General features: G+C 42.0%; 2 long non-coding RNA genes across 12 annotated transcripts in view; one reads left to right on the top strand and one right to left on the bottom strand.

The window, feature by feature from the left end:
- LOC103662296 overlaps window positions 1-17,995 on the bottom strand; it is a 198,040-nt gene that overhangs the window by 178,326 nt on the left and 1,719 nt on the right. The gene's annotated exons all lie outside the window — the stretch shown is intronic.
- LOC103662295 lies at window positions 13,842-16,506 on the top strand. 2 transcript variants are annotated; one of them, XR_005835060.1, is made up of 2 exons: window positions 13,842-14,721; window positions 15,829-16,506. It is a non-coding gene; the product is annotated as an uncharacterized LOC103662295 (long non-coding RNA). The 2 variants fall into 2 exon arrangements; XR_005835061.1 differs by having other exon boundaries at window positions 13,842-14,725.

Below are 17,995 nucleotides of genomic sequence, written 5' to 3'. Positions count from 1 at the left end.
TAAGTATTATATCTTCATGCTTTTACCATTATAAAATGTTCCTCTTTATCTCTAGTAACACTTTATTTATTTATTTATTTATTTACTTACTTACTTACTTATTTGACAGAGAGAGAGACAGCCAGCGAGAGAGGGAGCACAAGCAGGGGGAGTGGGAGAGGAAGAAGCAGGCTCATAGCAGAGGAGCCTGATGTGGGGCTCAATCCCATAACGCCAGGATCACGCCCTGAGCCGAAGGCAGATGCTTAACGACTGTGCCACCCAGGCGCCCCCACTTTTTTTCTTTTAATTTTATTTCGCCCAATATTAGTATAGCCACTCCAGCTTTGTTACGGTTTCTGTCTGAATGATATGTATTTTTTCATCTTTTACTTTCAACCTATTTGTGTCTTTGAATCTCAAGTATCTGTCCTGTAAATGCATCTAGTTGCATATTGTTTTATTAGTCCAGTCTGACCATCTCTGCCTTTTTATTGGAGTTTTAAAATCTATTCATATTTAGTGTTATTATTGACATAGTTGGATTGCATTTGCTATTTTACTTTTTGTCCTCTATATGGCTCATATCTTTTTGTTCCACTGTTCTTTTACTGCATTCGGTAAATATATTCTATTTAACATTTTGGTTTCATTATTTTTTTTATTATATTGCTTTGAGTTATTTTTTTGGTAGTTGCTCCATGGCTTACCATAGATATCATAACTTACTGGAACTTACTTTATTAACTTAATTCCAGTGAAAAAACTTATTCTGGTATGACGATTCCTTTGTCCTCCTTTTTGGCTATTATTGTTATAATATTGCATCTATGTTACAAACCCAACAATACATTGTTATAATTATTACTTTATTCTTACTTTATATAATCTTATGTTTATTCAAAAAGCTAGTAAAAGAGATCAATTATATATTCATAGTTTGTTATATTAGCCTTATCTCCTATTTCTGGTCTTCTTCGTTTGTTTCTGTGGATCAGGATACCAATTGGTGTCATTTTATTAATATAATACAGTTTTGCTCCCACCCACCTCCTCTGTGCTATTACTGTCATATATATTGTATTTCCATATGCTATAGGCCCAACCATACAATTTTATACATACCAGTTTGTACAATTGCTTTTTAAATCAGTTAAGAGAAGAAAGAACACAGAAGCATTTATATTGTCTTTCAAAATTACATAATTATCTTTACTCATGCTCTTTGTTTTTACTGCATGGATTTGAATTACTGCTTGGGGTCACTTGCTTTCATTCTGAAGAAGTTCCTTTATTATTTCTTGAATCCAGAGGGGAAGGAAACCTGGCAAGAGGTGGTTTCTTTTGCAATAGTGAACAACAAAGAGAAAAAATGGGAAACTGGGTGAAATCAAACAGGCAAATGACTCGCCAACTACTCCACAGCTCTGCTTTACTAGAAATTTAGACAGGTCTGGGGCGCCTGGGCGGCACAGCGGTTAAGCGTCTGTCTTCGGCTCAGGGCGTGATCCTGGCGTTATGGGATCGAGCCCCACATCGGGCTCCTCTGCTATGAGCCTGCTTCTTCCTCCCCCACTCCCCCTGCTTGTGTTCCCTCTCTCACTGGCTGTCTCTATCTCTGTCGAATAAATAAATAAAATCTTAAAAAAAAAAAAATAAGAAATTTAAACAGGTCTGCTTTACTGATTTATTGAATCATGTCTGATTCTCATGTCTGATTCAATCAATCATTGGTCTTAGTGGTTTTCAAATGTAAATCAATTTTATCTTTATAAGATGACACAATTACATAATAGTTAAGAGCTTGGGTTTTTAATCTTGTAGAGATAAATTCAAATTTTGAATATACCACCTAAAAAGCCTATGACCTTAGAAAATTGGCTTAATCTCGAGTCTCATTTAGCCATCTATAACACTATAACATATGCCACAGAGAGCTGTGTGATGGTTACATGAGAAAGTGCATGTAAAATGCTTATCCTCCCACACAAATGCTCAGTAAATGGCAAGCTTTAAAAAACACAGTAATAGTGGACCTGTGGTTTTGACCATGATGGGGTACAGATATCAACTTCATTTTTATATTGTAAACAATGATAAAACTGAATAAAATACATGAGGCAACATTTTTCAGGCTTCAGACAACAGAAATAGGAGGGATGTGATCCTTTAAAGATGAAAAATACATTAGGTGGGCTATCTACAGCTTTCTGCATGGGAGTTATTTCCAAACTGTAGCATAAGAAGGAAAAAGGCAGCAGATGCTGAAGGTGGGGGGTCACAAACAGAAAAAAAAGAGTGAAAAAAAACCAAACAGAGCCTTTATATTCCATTATAAGACAACATCAAGTGATCTAAACATTTAAACAAGAAATAATAGCCATTTTGTACACTTTCCATTTCATTTTGAGGCCAGAAGTGCTCTGATACCAAAATAAGAAAAAGACATTACAATGAAAGGAAATGACAAATAAGTAACCTTCATAGACAAAAGAGAAAAAAAAAAACATGGAATAAAACGTTAGCACACTGAATCCAGCAATACAGAAGGATAATACATCATGACTAAGTACATTGTCTATAGGAATGCAAAGTTGGTTCAATAATAGAAATAAAGTAGTTTACCGCATTAGAAGAATAAAGGAGAAAATCATAAGATTAGCTCAATAGATGCAGCAGAAAAATTTGACAAAATCCAACTAAAACTCTCAGCAAACTAGAAAAAGAAGGGAACATCTTCAATCTGATGATGGGCATCTGTAAAAAGCCATGGCTAACATCAGACCTAATGGTAAAGGACTGAAGGCTTCCTCCTGACTGGAAACTAGCAAGGATGGCTGTTCTTACAATTCTATTAGTATTAGCCGTGAAAAGGGTATGGACAAGAAAAGTTAAACAGAAATAGAAGACTTACAGATTACAAAGGAAGACATAAAAGTACTTTATTCATAGACAACGGGATAGTGTACATGGAAAATGATTCTAAAAATCTACCCCAAAAAAACCCAAACTTAATAGAAATAAGTGAATTTAGCAAGGTCACAGGATACAATTTCAACATTTAAAAAATCTATTGAATGTCTATATACTAGCAATGAATAACTGGAAATAATTTGTTCAAGTATTATTTATCAGAGCATTAAGAAAGATCCTTGGGGATGAATTTAATGAATGACATGCGAGACCTCCGCATTGAGAACCACTGAGAATTGAAAGAACTAATCTACCGTATTGCAGAGACTCTGCGGAAATGGCATTGCTGTACATTATTTGTGGCCACTTTTCCTAAATACTGTGTAAACCATTACATAATACTTGCTACCACTTGTTAGTGCCAGGTGTGACTAACAAATTCCTAAAAGGGCAGCTCTTACCACTTCTCTGCTGGAAAACTCCTTCTGGTTCACAGGATCAATGACAAACTCCTTTGGTATCTCAGGCCCTACACTATTAGCTCCAAGCTTCCTTTCTATATTCACCTCCCACATTACCCCCCACATACCTCCTATACTCCAGCCACACTGGATTCTCCAGCCAACTTAAGATTTTTTTTTTTCATCTTACGGGTACATTTACTCATGCCAGGAAGGAAACAGCACCTATACAAGTGTTTAGTGTCTATGTTCCCATCTAACATAACCTGCTTTAATTTACAGCCAGATTGATGTTCTTCCTGACGTGCAAAGTAAAGTTGGTTAATGTTGACCATGAGCTTCTCAGGATTCCAAGCTTTCAATGCTTTATTTCTTTTACCAGCACTCTTGCTTTTTTAAACAACGAAGCCCATCGACCCCAGTCTTCTCCAAATCTCCTGGTAACTTGGGTTTAGGGGGGCTTCCTGGGGATCCAGACATTTTAAATAAAGCTTTGAAGCATCTAGGCACAGGACCAACAGCTCAGGCCGCCCCAAAGCCCTGCAGCCAATGGTTTGCCAAGGTCACGGGTGACCAAGTTAAGGTATTGACCTTCATGTCTTGGCTCCTGATATTCCCTTCCTTTAGTTGACTCTTCACTCCACCCCACCAGTCGTCTTCAGCTGTGGGCTGGCGCCTGGTACTTAAAATACTTAGCACAGTGTGGGGCAGTTTAAGTACTTAAGGTGTGGTAAGTAGTTGCTGACTGAAGAAGAAAAGAAAAATGGTTCATTGACACCAATCCCAGAAGAGAGGATAAACGGATGCATTTGATTCTGAACAAAGACAAACGGAGACAAAATGTGTGTTTAAACAATGCAGGCAAATCCCTTGAATCGGCAGGCCTCTTTGGAAGCCGATTGTCATAATAAACCAAACCCGCAATCACTCCAATTTTAGGGAATTCAGAGAAATTTGTCGGGCATTTATTTGTTTCTTGTATTGTTTACTTAGAGAATCACAAAGTGTTTTAGAATACAGATGATCAGTGAAGCTTCAAATTGATTCTTTGATCGAATAGCCTCTATTGTAGCCAAATGAGAGTTTTGAAATTAACTACACAAAAAGCCTCAAATCTATTGTTTTATGTTTGTCCATTTGATACAGGGTGTTATGTATTCAGGGTTGGTTTCATGGGCATAGGACCCATACAGTCACGCAGGGTCCCACGCTTAGAAGGACTCCGCACTTGGTTTAATGCTCTATCTTGGCTGTTTTGAAATTCTTGTTAGTTTGAAGAAGGAGACCCGCATTTTCATTTTGCACAGGGCCCCGAAAGTCATGTTAGCGGTCCTGCAGGTACGTTTCTCCAGCTGTACAGAGGCAATCCCAACGGCTAGAGAGAGCTAGAAAGCACGTGGAATACTGGGACAGTGAAGGTCCGTGGGAACAAACCCCAAGAGAAAAAGACTGCACACCTGGGGTGCTTTCTGAAGGCTGCTAGAGTTAAACTGCTTCTCTTCACAGAACAAGACCAGGATGCGTCCCCTCTCCAAGCGGGGCTTAAAGCAGAAGACCCCCCACTCTAAAGAGCACCAATGAGCTGCCTGAGTTGCCAATATCAACCAATCAGGACAAGGCCTTTCCAACTAACCAGGATGAAGCATTTCTTTTCTTTCCCTCATTAGCAAATTGGACCTGAGCGGAACCAGAGCGGGAACGTTATGTAACCATGGTCTCCCCACTCTACAGGGACGCCGGCTAAGTACTTTTTGGTGTTGCTGTATCTCCCCTCAGCTTCATCTGTAACCTCTGTGTCTTTGATTGTGGGGTCTGGCCTTGGTTCGGGTTCAAGAACCTAACTCTGATAACAATACTGGAGGTTGCGCTTAACTCTCTATCCTTGGGATTTCCTCTTGGCCCTTTCCCTATGATCTCTATAGCAGGAAGGTCTGGAGACTTCTAAGCTAGTCCAAGCTCCCCATTTTGCCTATAGGAGAAAACTAAGATCCAGAAAGACAAGATCCTCCAGCCAGCGCTTAAATAATTTTAACGAATGAAGTTAGGGAAGTTGACAAGCAGTCACTCAGACACGGCAGGATACAGGATAAGGATCTGTTCCTATCTCAGATGAAGCCTGATTCTCATCAAGGGCAGATGAGATGTTCTCCCAAGTTCCCGACCTCTGTCTCCATTTCAACACCACAGACTCTGAAAAATTAGACTCTGAGGTAATCCCCCTCACCCAGGAGTCCTTAAATGACAACTTCTAAGTATCTGGGAATCTCACTTTTGAAGGGAGGCTTGTTTGTGTGGGGGTACGCTTTGGTTATTAGAAAGCATTTTCTCTTTATAAAGAACAGAAATTGGACTCTGCTGATTCCAACCATGAGAATTAATTCCCCTGCAAAATGACAGACAGCTCTACTTCTTTCTTCACATAACAGCTTTTCAAATAATTGCAGATAGCTTTCCTTCCACCACGCCTTTCGCAAAGGCTGTTTGGATTTTTTCTAATACTCAATTGTCTGTAGTGTTTCTTCCATAGGGATGCGGGTTCTAAGTGCCTATCTTTATCTCTTCCCTCTTGTTAACCTTAGAGCCATTAAAAAAAATCCTTAGGTGGGGCGCCTGGGTGGCACAGCGGTTGAGCGCCTGCCTTCGGCTCAGGGCGTGATCCCGGCGTTCCGGGATCGAGTCCCACATCAGGCTCCTCCGCTATGAGCCTGCTTCTTCCTCTCCCACTCCCCCTGCTTGTGTTCCCTCTCTCGCTGGATGTCTCTATCTCTGTCAAATAAATAAATAAAATCTTTAAAAAAAAAAAAAATCCTTAGGTTATAAAAGGGAAATAGGACAAACCAAAAGTATCGTGGCATGTGTTTTGTTTTGTTTTATTTTGCTAATTAAAAAGCCAGTAATAAAGTTCTAGGACCAGAAAGACCAGCCAAGAAGAGTAGGAAGAGTATGTATGTGAGTCAAGGGCTTTGGTTGCAAGTGACAGTAACCGACTGGGAGTTGCTTAAGCAAATATGAGACTATGTTGATCAAAGAGCAATGAACCCTCTTCCCCTTAAGTTCCAGTTGGAAAAGTTTCAGGAAAGGGCTCCGATTGGCCAAATGGGGTCACTGTCCACCCCTGGGTCAGAGTCAGACGAGGAAATCTCTACTTGGATCACATGACGGCAGGAGTGGGGCAGAGCATTATTGGGAGGAAGGTGAACACTCCTCCCAGAAGGGAAAGGCACTGGGCCAACAGAAATAGATGTGCCTGTGGTAAGTGAGCCAAAAATTCAAATAAAGAAACAGTAGAGACAACCACGACATCGTAAGAATGAAGTTGATACGATCGTTTTTTATTTTTTGAAGGGAGATAAACACGTAATGAAACAAAATGTTGAGTGTATTGAATTTTTAATTGATATCTCCTAAAATGAAATTTAATATTTTGTGGTGGAAAAGAATTACAATTACTTGAATACATTTTATGTTAAGTTCTAAAGCCTAGGCTGAGTTCCTGGGTGCACGAAGGTGCTTTGAAAATTAAAACAGAAACAACTTACGACCACATGAACGTGGAAAAGAGCTGACTGCTGAGGCGATGGAACCTGGCTGAAGACCCTGTCATGGTCTTGCCCTTGGTGATGCTCCCTGAGAAGAGGTACACAGAACACGTGCCGTGGGCAGACGCTCAGACTGCATTTCTAACGCACTATTTTCTTGAGCACTGGGAAAACCCAGACAGGCACACTTCATTTGTCCAATTACAGATGGGCTTTCATTAAGTGCCACCCCAGAGCCCATAGACCGAAGGCATATATGTATTAGTGGCTGCCCAGAGCCAATAAGACAGCTAAAATGTCAGCAAGCAGGACCACGAAGTGGTTCTAGTTTCCTTGTGGTTGGAAGCTTTTGAGTTAACAACCAAAATCTGACCACACAGGCCTGGAACAGAGTGCAAGAGAGCCAGTGAGAGGAAGTTAGCCAATGTTGGATGCAGGCCAGTCAACCTTCTAAGAAAATGTGCCAGCAAGGGGCAGGAGAGACCCTTGCCAAGAGAAAGCTTGCCTCCTGTGACTGTTTCTCATGGAGACATAATGCATTGGCTGACCAAATGCTCCCACTGGCCCAAAAAAATGCTTTCTGCTTCTCCAAGCCTACATGTTGCCCCTTGAGCTGAAGGAAGATCAATATGGCTGCCCAATAGATAATCGTGACCCGGGGCTCTTCGCATAGCTTGTCTTATTCTCTCAGAGGGTTTTCGTTGTTTACACCAAATGGAAAAAAACACTGTTAAAAATAAAAGCTTTCAATATTTTACTTTCCAAGGGGAACTACTGAGGGTATTTTTAAATCAATCAGCAAATATTTATTAAGCAGCTACTATCTGCAAAGTACTATGCTAAACTGTAGTCAGTTCACAGGAGTGGTATAATTAAGGTGTACACATAGATTATAAAATAGGTTAGCTATTTTATAAGCAATACACCTGAGTTTATATATCAAATGAATATGATCTTCTTCAGAAAATTACTCGTGGTCCAACTGCATTATCTATAGAAAGACTTTTCAAATAATCTTTTCTTTGGGCATCACCTTTGGATCCTGTGATACAGTTTTTTGAATATTTTCAATGTTGCAAAGTATCGAGAGTAGAGGCAAGATAAAATTGAGAAATATTTTTTGATAAAAAAGAAACGGGAAACTACCCAAATATCCATCACCGATGAATGAAGAGACAGGTGAGATATATTCATACAGTGAAAAATTATTCTGCCTTAAAAAAGAACGAACTACTGATACATGCCACCACATGGTTGAACCTTAAAAGCATTATGGTAGGGGCGCCTGGGTGGCTCAGTTTGTTCAGCGTCCAAGTCTTTTTTTTCTTTTTTTTTAAGATTTTATTTATTTACTCGGCAGAGAAAGAGACAGCCAGCGAGAGAGGGAACACAAGCAGGGGAAGTGGGAGAGGAAGAAGCAGGCTCCCAGCGGAGGAGCCTGATGTGGGGCTCGATCCCATAACGCTGGGATCACACCCTGAGCCGAAGGCAGACGCTTAACTGCTGTGCCACCCAGGCGCCCCTCAGCGTCCAAGTCTTAATTTCATCTCAAGTCATGATCTCAGAGTGATGAGACCGGGCCCTGCATCAGGCTCTGCACTGGGTGTGGAGCCTGCTTAAGATTCCCTCGCTTTTCCTCTGCCCCTCCCCCCTCTCTAAAAACAAATAAAAATGCATTATGTTAAGTGAAATAATCCAGTCACAAAAGTCATGTACTGTATGCTTCCATTTATAAAAAATATTCAGAAAAGGCAAGTCTATAGAGACAGAAAGTAAATTAGGGGTTGCCAGGGCTAAGGGTAGAAATGGGTGATGGAGATGTCCTAAAATTGGATTGTGGTGACTTCTGTACAACTCTGTAACTTTACTAAAAATCGTTGAAATGTACACTTAAAGTGGGTGAAATTCATTACATGTAAAGGATACCTCAATAATTCTTTAAAAAATACCACATGGAGTGTGATGATTGTAAAGTATGCAAACTGATTTTGGGGTGACTTGTAAACCAGATCTGAAGTAAAGGCAATACATGGAAAGATCTAGAAGACAGCCCCCTCGCAAAGTTCCAAAATCAGTTGAGCAATTGCAGCACCTTGAGAATGAGCGCTCATCCCCTCCCAGGGGAAGGGAGGTGATGCCAATTCTCATTTGCATACGGACTCATGGGCATTGCTCCCATAGTCCTTTAACTACTATACAGCTACTCCCTTTCCCCAAGCTTACAATCTACTGTGGAGATAAGAGATATGTACAAGTACTGTCATCTACCAATAAACAAAGTACAATAAATTAGCTGATGTCAAGGTAGTAAAAGCCCTTTTCCTCTTTTCAAAGTGTGAGTTGATGGCTGAGTAAAAAATAGGCTTTTTTTTTTCATGGCTAATTTGCAAAATCCCTACATACACGAATAAGAAAAAGCAGTTACAAGGGAGAGAGAAAGTCTCCAAATGTGGGAACATATTGTTCTCCCCTTGCCACCTCCCTCCCTGAAATGTTACTGTAGTAACGGGCAATCTTCCACTCGAGTCCTTTTGCCCCAAGTCCAAGAGAAATAGCACCACGATTGATACTGCATTTTCAAAGTCACAAATACATAGAAACAAATTCAAGCCGTAGCTCAAACGAGTGATTGCATGTTAGATTTCAGCTGACATAGGGTTGAAATCTGTCCTTGGCTTTAGTCCCCATTTCCCTACAGAGCTGAAGTTGGCAGCCTGAAGTTTTTCTTTAGTGGTTGCACCTATGACCTCTCTCTGCCTCCCTCTCTTTCTTGTCTTGAGATTTCCTCCTTGAAGTCCAGAATGATTTTCCTATTGCACTCTGAAGGATAAACCCACACAAAGTAGCTTGACACTGAGCTCCGTGCCAGGGCTGGGAAGTGGGATTAAGGATTTACAGGTCCCGCTTTGTATGATTTTGAGAGGGTTAACACAGTGGGGAACTGGGCTTGTTAATTACTCAGATAAATGCTAATTGACCTATAAAAACGCAGGATTAAGTTGTTAAGATCTACTCCAACTGGCATTATGGAAAGACGGAGGGGCTCGGACTGTGGGTACAGCTCTCCTGAGGGATGGAGAGATGCATGCAGCTATGTGCCACAAGACCAGATGGTCTTTCCATGTCATTGAGAGGCCTCTTAGGGGATAGCTGAAGAAGAGGTTCAGTTAAAGTACATTGTGGAGAAGGAAGTTACTTAACACATTCTAGCCAGTTGAAATCTAATATCGAAACAAAACACCAAGCTACCAATCACGGAGGAGGGAAGTCCAGGGTAAAAACATTTGGAGGACCAAGCCTAAGACTTGGGAAGCTGGCACTGAATGTTCTCACCATTACTGGATGAGAACCAGGCAGTTCTAGTGTATTTCAGCAGGTCTGGTAGGAGAGAGGCGCTCAGCGCCTAGTTGCTAAAACTTCAGCGAGGTAGCAACTGTGAAAAAATCATTACAACACGTGAGCGTGTTCCATCGTATTATGTTAAACTGTTTCATGTTTGTGGCAGCTTTGCAATATGAATAGTCAAAGGACACCGACTGTATCTACTTGAACTCAATTACTGTGTTTAGCATAGATTCTACAAGGATACTTGAACAATATTAGGGGATTTCGCTGACTTGATACAGGTCAGCAAGCCCAACCGAAGAATGAGAAAAACACAACCTCTCATGCCAGTAAAATAAATTATGCTAGCCAAGAGTGCCTCCCAGATTTGTCATATAAATTAGCGGTAAAAAATATATATCTCCCAGACAAACTAAGCCACGAATCTAATCCCCATGTCGGTCACCTCTTTCCTAATTATCACTAAAGCATGGCTTCGCTGGATGAACCACAGCTCAGGAGGGAACATTAAAGTGCAGACATTAACCACGATGACTTCTCCGAGGCACTAAATAGAATGGGAATGTATTTCTAAGACTGAACAGGGGGCTGAAATGATTCCAGATTTTTTGTCGAGGACTAGCAGGGGTGAGGAGAATGGAAACGGGGCCAAAGGCAAGTAAGAGGAAGCCTGCAGTCTATAAGGGGTGGTGTCAAGGCATGGTGAACTTCGAGAAAGGCCAATAGTTCAACCAGGAACCGATCCGTAACCATATTGCAGGGCTCAGAAGGCCTGAAAAACATGGATCAGCCCGCCTGAGCAAAGAAACCGTATCTCAGTCATGACAGAGAGAAAATTAGGTCAGGAACAAAGGGGAGATTTTTGACTCTGAGAAAGAGGGAGAGGGAGAGGGGAATTGTTTGGGGTAGATGATTTGCAGTCGGCTCTTAATTTTATGAAGGTGATTGAGTGACAACACGGAGAGGTTAATGCCATGGAAAGATGTTTTATTACTTACAACTCCCGAGGGAAGGGGGTCACGCCACGCCACACGGGGCCACGTGGAGAAGCACCAGGTCTGGTCAGGAGGGAGAGGCAGGAGTGAGGGGGAGAAGTAGAGGCCACAGCCTTTATTGAGGATTTTTGCAGTGAAGATATGATGGGATAGGGTAAACGGCTGAGGACTGACTAGTTTGAATAATTCCAGTGAGCGTTGGGGCACAGGCACCGTCTCTGGTTATCTGGCACCTGGCCCTGAGTTGATTGAAGGCAAGGGAAATGTTGGCTTGATGTGTGAGTTAGGTTGGGAGTATGGCCTGAGGACTGGTTGGAGAGTTTGTAATATGGTTTTTATGTGTCTACGTAAGCTGGGACACAGAGGAGATGTAAACAATTGTGGCTACTGGTTTGACCCTATAATTAACGGAGGCCAAACAGACAAATACAGAATCCGAGCAAACACAGAACAGGGGAGTCTTATCCACCCGTATATATTCATACTACCTGGTCCTCCGCTGTACTTGTAGATCAATAAATACTGGTTGGTGGGTGGGTGGGTGGGTGGGTTGGTTGGTGGGATGGAGGGTTGGATAAGATTTTTGGCAGTAGAGAAACCTTGAGAGAGAAAAATGGCACTTTGTTGTTTTCCCTAAATCACACCCTCCTGATGCGGAATTTGCCAGCTGCAGGGCTGTGGCCCAAGTTGCTTAGTGATGAAATGCCTTGAGTAAGACATATGTTGTATCTTTTTGGTTTAGGCAATTTTTGCTGGTAGGCACATACGCTCTCATGTCTATATTCTTGATCTGTTTCTTTATCCTTCACCATAAACTTGCCAGGGATAAAATGTTTCCTCATTTATTATAAGAACAGGGAATGCAAATGAGAATCTTTGGTGGGTCCTCAGTAAAGTCAGAAATGCTCCAGGGGCTCCTCATCTTATAGTTGAATTTCTCACAATTATCCTATAAGGCGTATAAGAACTGGCCCCATTACCTCTCTGATCTCTTTTTCCCCTGCGTAGCCCCTCCGTGACTCTGCTCCAGCCACGCAAGCTGCCTTGCAGCTCCTGGGACACAGCAAGCAGGACCTTTGCACTTACTGTTCCTTTACCTGGAACACTCCCAGATATCCACGTCACTTGCTTTCTTGCCTTCTTCCCCTTTCCAATTAAATGTCACTTTATCAGAGAGGCTTTGCTGACTACCAGATATAAAATACCAAACCAGGGGCTCCTGGGTGGCTCAGTTGGTTGAGCACTCGGCTCTTGATTTCAGCTCAGGTCATGATCTCAGGGTCATGAGATCGAGGCCTGCATTGGGCTCTGCACTGAGTGTGGAGCCTGCTTAAAAATCTTCTCCCTCTCCCTCTGCCCTTCCCCCTGCTCGCATGTGCTCGTGCACTCTCTCTAAACAAAAAACAAAAGAATTACAAGGTTTACCTTTTTTTTTTTAAGATTTTATTTATTTATTTATTTATTTATTTATTTATTTGAGAGAGAGCATGAGCAGGGCGAGGAGCAGAAGGAGAGGGACAAGCAGACTCCGTGCTGAGCGCAGAGCCTGACGAGGGGAGGGGGCTGGATCCCAGGACCCCAAGATCATGACCTAAGCCAAAATCAAGAGTCAGACACCCAACTGACTGAGCCACCCAGGCACCCCTACAACCATTCCCCTTACACACACACACTTAATTTTTTATCCTTTGTATTACTTTCTTCATAGCACTCACCACCGCTTATACCACTTAGTATATTACATACTTATTTTTGTGCACATATACCCCGTTCCCACTAGTAGAATATAAATTCCATGACAGCAAGGATTTTGGCAATCCCCAAACCTAGAAGAGGGTCTGGCACGACTGGTGCCCAATATACACCTGCTGAATAAATGAATGAATGAACGGCCCAAATACAAGCATACATTCCCTCTTGTTCTCTATCTTGGATTGTTTTCCCCCTTAGTTCCATGCCCAGAATTCCCACTGGATAAGAGAAACTGGTCACTGAATGACACACGAAGCTGTTCTGCAAGAAAATCACCCCTACGCTCAATGTTTCTCCTCCTGTTAGCCCTCATCTGGGTAAATGGCACCACCGTCCAAAAGCCAGGAGTCATGGTTCCACTCTTCTCCTGGAGCCCCAGGCTGGGTGCATCAGCAAGTCCTACAGTGTAACCTCCAGAACACATGTTGCTCAGACTAAGCCACTATCCTCTTTCACTTAACCTGCTAACCTACGTCTCCTATTCAATTCCTAACCCATCCCACCTCCACCCCACCAAGATGGCCCACAGTAACCAGAGACGGTGTTTAAAATTTATCCAAGATCATGTAACTACCCTAGAAGCCCTTGAATATCTACCCAAATTTCCTATTATAGGTCCCAGAACTCTGTGCGATCCGGCCCTGCCCACCGTTTAAATTCATCCTTTGTCACCATCCCTCCCCCCCACCCCTGCTGCCCGGACCCCAGTTGACTTTGCTCCCTTCCTGCTGGTTTCCTACAACCTTTTGAGGAGCCCAAGTTTACTCTGGCCTGCAACCTTCCCACTCACTTCTTCGTGCTCTTTTTTGAATGGCTGGTCCATAAAGATCATTCTTTAGACGTCAGTCCAAATGTACCCCTCCCCCCCACTCAGAGAGGCATCCCACACACCAGTAGGTTTCCTCATGCTAGTCCCTATCCCACTGTCCTGTTACTTCAAGTACATCACAATTAATCATTAGTTTATTTAACAGTCCATGGGGCAATCCTTTCAACTAGGCCCTGAGGAATACCTCTCTGGATAATTGCAACATTTTAGAAACTAAAACAGGCCAGAGAACTTTATCTTCTTCTCCCCTGGTGCCCTTTCTTAACCTCTACATGGAGCAACGCCTGTTCCTTTATTCTCTTCCTCAAATCAGATTCTGCCCTTCTGAACGCAGCCGGTATCAATGATGTGTTAGCATGAGCAGACACACTCCAATCACTTGCTAGTGTGTCTGGAGTCCTGTGTTGTGGCTTCTGAGGTGCGTCACAGGCTGAGTGGGACATTTTACTTGGACCAGGTCTCTGTCAATCCCAGGGGAGGGACGGAGCAGAGATGGGATGTGTGGTCATGCATTTAGCACGTATTCAAGTTTATTGTTCCTTGCTCCAAGAGCATTTGCCATTTTATTCTTATTTCTAATTTGTCATAAAGGATTTTGTCTTCTGGAAAAGAACTTCAAAAATCAACAACAAATGAGAAAGTTATTTCACTGACTCAGTAGCTCCTTCAATCACATCATTAAGGAAATGAATACTTTCTGAAGGGTCCACGCACATCCTTAAATGTTTTTTGAATATATAACCTAGTTCATTATCACACAAATCCTCAAGACTTTATTATCACTTTCTCATGTAAGAAAATTAAGCTTTTACATATTGTTCCTTTTCCCTGTACAGCTGGTAAATAACAGAATGGATTTTCACCTCGGTTCGGGCATTTTGCAGGGCCCAGGATCTTTTGCTGTACCAGTAAGTAAGTTCCTCTATTGTCTTTGCTTCAAGCAACCTGGTGGATAAGGGGACGTATTTATAGGGACATAGTTGTTGCCTGTTTGGGAAAGTGGAACCTATCTATACTCACAACCTAAGACTCTTGAAACTTTGAATCTATATATGAACAAGAGAAGGTGAACCTAATTGGAACTGTATCTTTAATGAACGTTTATATGATGAAAAAATATGTAATTAGATCTGGAAGTGATTGATTAATCAAGGCAGGCTTCCTGGAGGGAAGAATTTTATATGAGGTTTTGAAAGAGTATTGATACGAGGAGGGCAGGGATTCTGGGAAGAGGAAAACTGAGAATTTCATGTATGAGATAGTTAGTTGTACCTTTTCAGGTGGACCATGCATGCAAATGTGTTTGAATGTGAGACGCTGTATAAAGAAATCATCATTTATTTCATTGGAAAATTCTATTATGTTTTGTTTAAATGGCTGAAATGTCAGGGGGCCTACGAAAGTTATTTTTAAAAATTGATCATTAAATTGAAACTACCTGGGGCGCCTGGGTGGCACAGCGGTTAAGCGTCTGCCTTCGGCTCAGGGCGTGATCCCAGCGTTATGGGATCGAACCCTACATCAGGCTCCTCCGCTATGAGCCTGCTTCTTCCTCTCCCACTCCCCCTGCTTGTGTTCCCTCTCTCCTAGCTGTCTCTATCTCTGTCAAATAAATAAATAAAATCTTAAAAAAATAATAAATAAATAAATAAATAAATAAATTGAAACTACCTAGTGGATGAATTATAAAAGCCAGCTGTCAGAAAAACCCCCTCACTGAAAAATAAGGAGACATCATGCGGTTGTCACAGAGGAATGATGAATATATGTTGGGGGTGTCTTTTCATTCTGTCTTTTTTGGCTCTGCCTCAACGGAAAGAAAAAGCAGATTGGGGAACTGAGAGTATGAAAGAATAAACGTGGCTGTTGTTCATGACCTAATCTGTGCTAAGACACTTTCCATTTCTGTCTCACAGGTGTGTCTTTATCTACCATCTGGGGAGGCAGGAGGGTAAACTGGGGAGATAGTGCAATGGAGTGACCCTTCCATTTTTTTCCTTTTTTTTCGCATCGAGATTATAATTGCTAGGTAGGTCTTCGTCATCAACCAGTGGTCCACCATGAAGTACAAAGAGTTCTGAGAGTGACCGGGAGGGCAGAGAGGATGACCTCTGACCTGTCTCTGATGTCAGCCAACCCACAGCGCTCCTTTTCCAAAATGGAATGTACATCTAGCCCCATGGGTGTTCAAACAGCTTTGCATTGGAGAGTTTAGAAAAATGTTCCAGCCAAATGGAGTCGGGGCTATGCTGCTCTCCAAGCCTTCCTTCTGAGAAAGGCCCTTTCCCCACACCATGTGACTGTTGTGGACCCCTGCCTCCAGCTAAACCCCCTGAATACTCACTGTCCTGGACGCAGACAGATGGACACGTGACCTCACCAGGGTCCTCTTCAGGAACTGATACGGACTGGATGATATGCTAGGGAGAGAAGGTTCTCTCCTTTCTCTTTAGCTCCAAGGATGATATAAACCAGGAATAAGTAACTAGTGACCATCTTCGCTGTCACCTGGAAAAATCTGTCTGGAGCCAATGAACTAGCTGCCCGTAGAACTAAGAGGTGGTGAAAACCACAGTCCTTACGTTGTCTTTTGAACCCGCAGGATCCAGCTGGGTTTGAACTCGGGTCACCTCTTGGCCTTCTTGGTTATAGAAATGTAATATTGGGCTTTATAATAAAAAACATGCATTTGGTCTTTGTCCTCATTTCTGGCATATAGAGCTCCTAAAACCCTCAGAATTTCATAAGTGAGAGGAGAGGCAAAGGTGTGTTTTGTTTTTCCTAACAAGCTCCTTTAAACCATACCTGAGTTTATGTTAATGAGGTGAGTTGGGAAAGCCCCTAAGGATTTGGGCTGGTTGCCTGGAGAAGGAACCATAGTAATTAGAGCTTGGAACTTTCAGCCTCAACCCCCTGACCTCTGGGGAGGGGAGAAGGGTCAGAGGTTGAATCACCAATGGCTAATGATTTAATCAATCTTGCCTCTGTAAGGAAGCCTCCATAAACACCCAAAAGGATGGGGTTTGGAGGGCTTCTGGGTTGGTGCACGAGAACTCATCAATGTTCTGGATAGTGGTGCATTCCCCACTCTGTGGGGACAGACGCTCCCGCGCTCAGAATTCTTCCAGACCTTACCCTGTGTATCTCTCCATCTGGCCATTCATTTGTATCCTTTAATAGCCTTTGTAAGAAACCGATAATCTACAAGTAAACTGTTTTTCTGAGTTCTGTGAGCAGCTGCAGTAAAGTAAACCCCAGGAGGGAGTCATAGGAAACCTACCCTCCCTAGTGAAAAGATACCTAAGATCTCATTCAGGAGTGTGAGGAATTAAATATTCAAAAAAAGCTTGCTTGAAATCACTTTTGACCCTAAACTGACCTGAGGCTTAAAAATCAGAATTTGAAACAAGTATGCGTGTGCTGGGGAAGGTTTTTTGACTCCAAGAGAAATTTCAGGATAAAGTTAGAAGGTTCTTTTGTATTTAAGCCTGGAGGGAAATCCAAAAGTAGTTTGAGAGGAGACAGAGAATAATTAAAAGGCAGAGAGAAAGGAATCAAATTATACCTAGGTGTTTACACTTAAATATTATTTAAGTATTAATTAACATTCATATAGCTTTTAGATATGTGCCAGGAACTGTTCTAAGCACTTTAAAGATATTAGCTCATTTAACCTTCATAAAAACCCGATGAGATAACTTCCTTTCAAGTACATCATTATTTTAACAACATTGTACTAATGGTAATAATATCTGCCATTTTTAAGTGCTCACTGTACCCGTATTTTTTGTATATTATTTCATTTAACCTTCACAACAACCATAAGGAGTAGATACAGTTATGACTATTTTATGAATGAAAACAAACAAGACTCAGAGAAGTTAAGTAGCTTTCCGAAGCACACACAGCCAATAGGTGGTGGACTGGAATCTCCAGCTGCCTGTCTTTAAAGTCTGTGCTCTGAATCACTGCACCACAGCCCATTAATATTTAGTCACTCTTAATATCTTACTGGTTTTTAAAGATTTTGTTTATTTGAGAGAAAGAGAGAGCGAGCCTGAGCATGGGGGGGGAGGGGGAGCAGAAGGAAGAGGAGAAGCAGACTCTCTGCTGAGCAGGGTGCCCGATGAGGGGCTCAATCCCAGGACCCCAGGATCACGATCTGAGCTGAAGGCAGAGGCT

This window comes from Ursus maritimus, unplaced genomic scaffold (assembly GCF_017311325.1).
Source record: "Ursus maritimus isolate PB19 unplaced genomic scaffold, ASM1731132v1 scaffold_16, whole genome shotgun sequence".
Taxonomy (NCBI): domain Eukaryota; kingdom Metazoa; phylum Chordata; class Mammalia; order Carnivora; family Ursidae; genus Ursus; species Ursus maritimus.
Note: the sequence above shows the minus strand (reverse complement) of the source record. Positions and strands in the feature narration are given on the sequence as shown.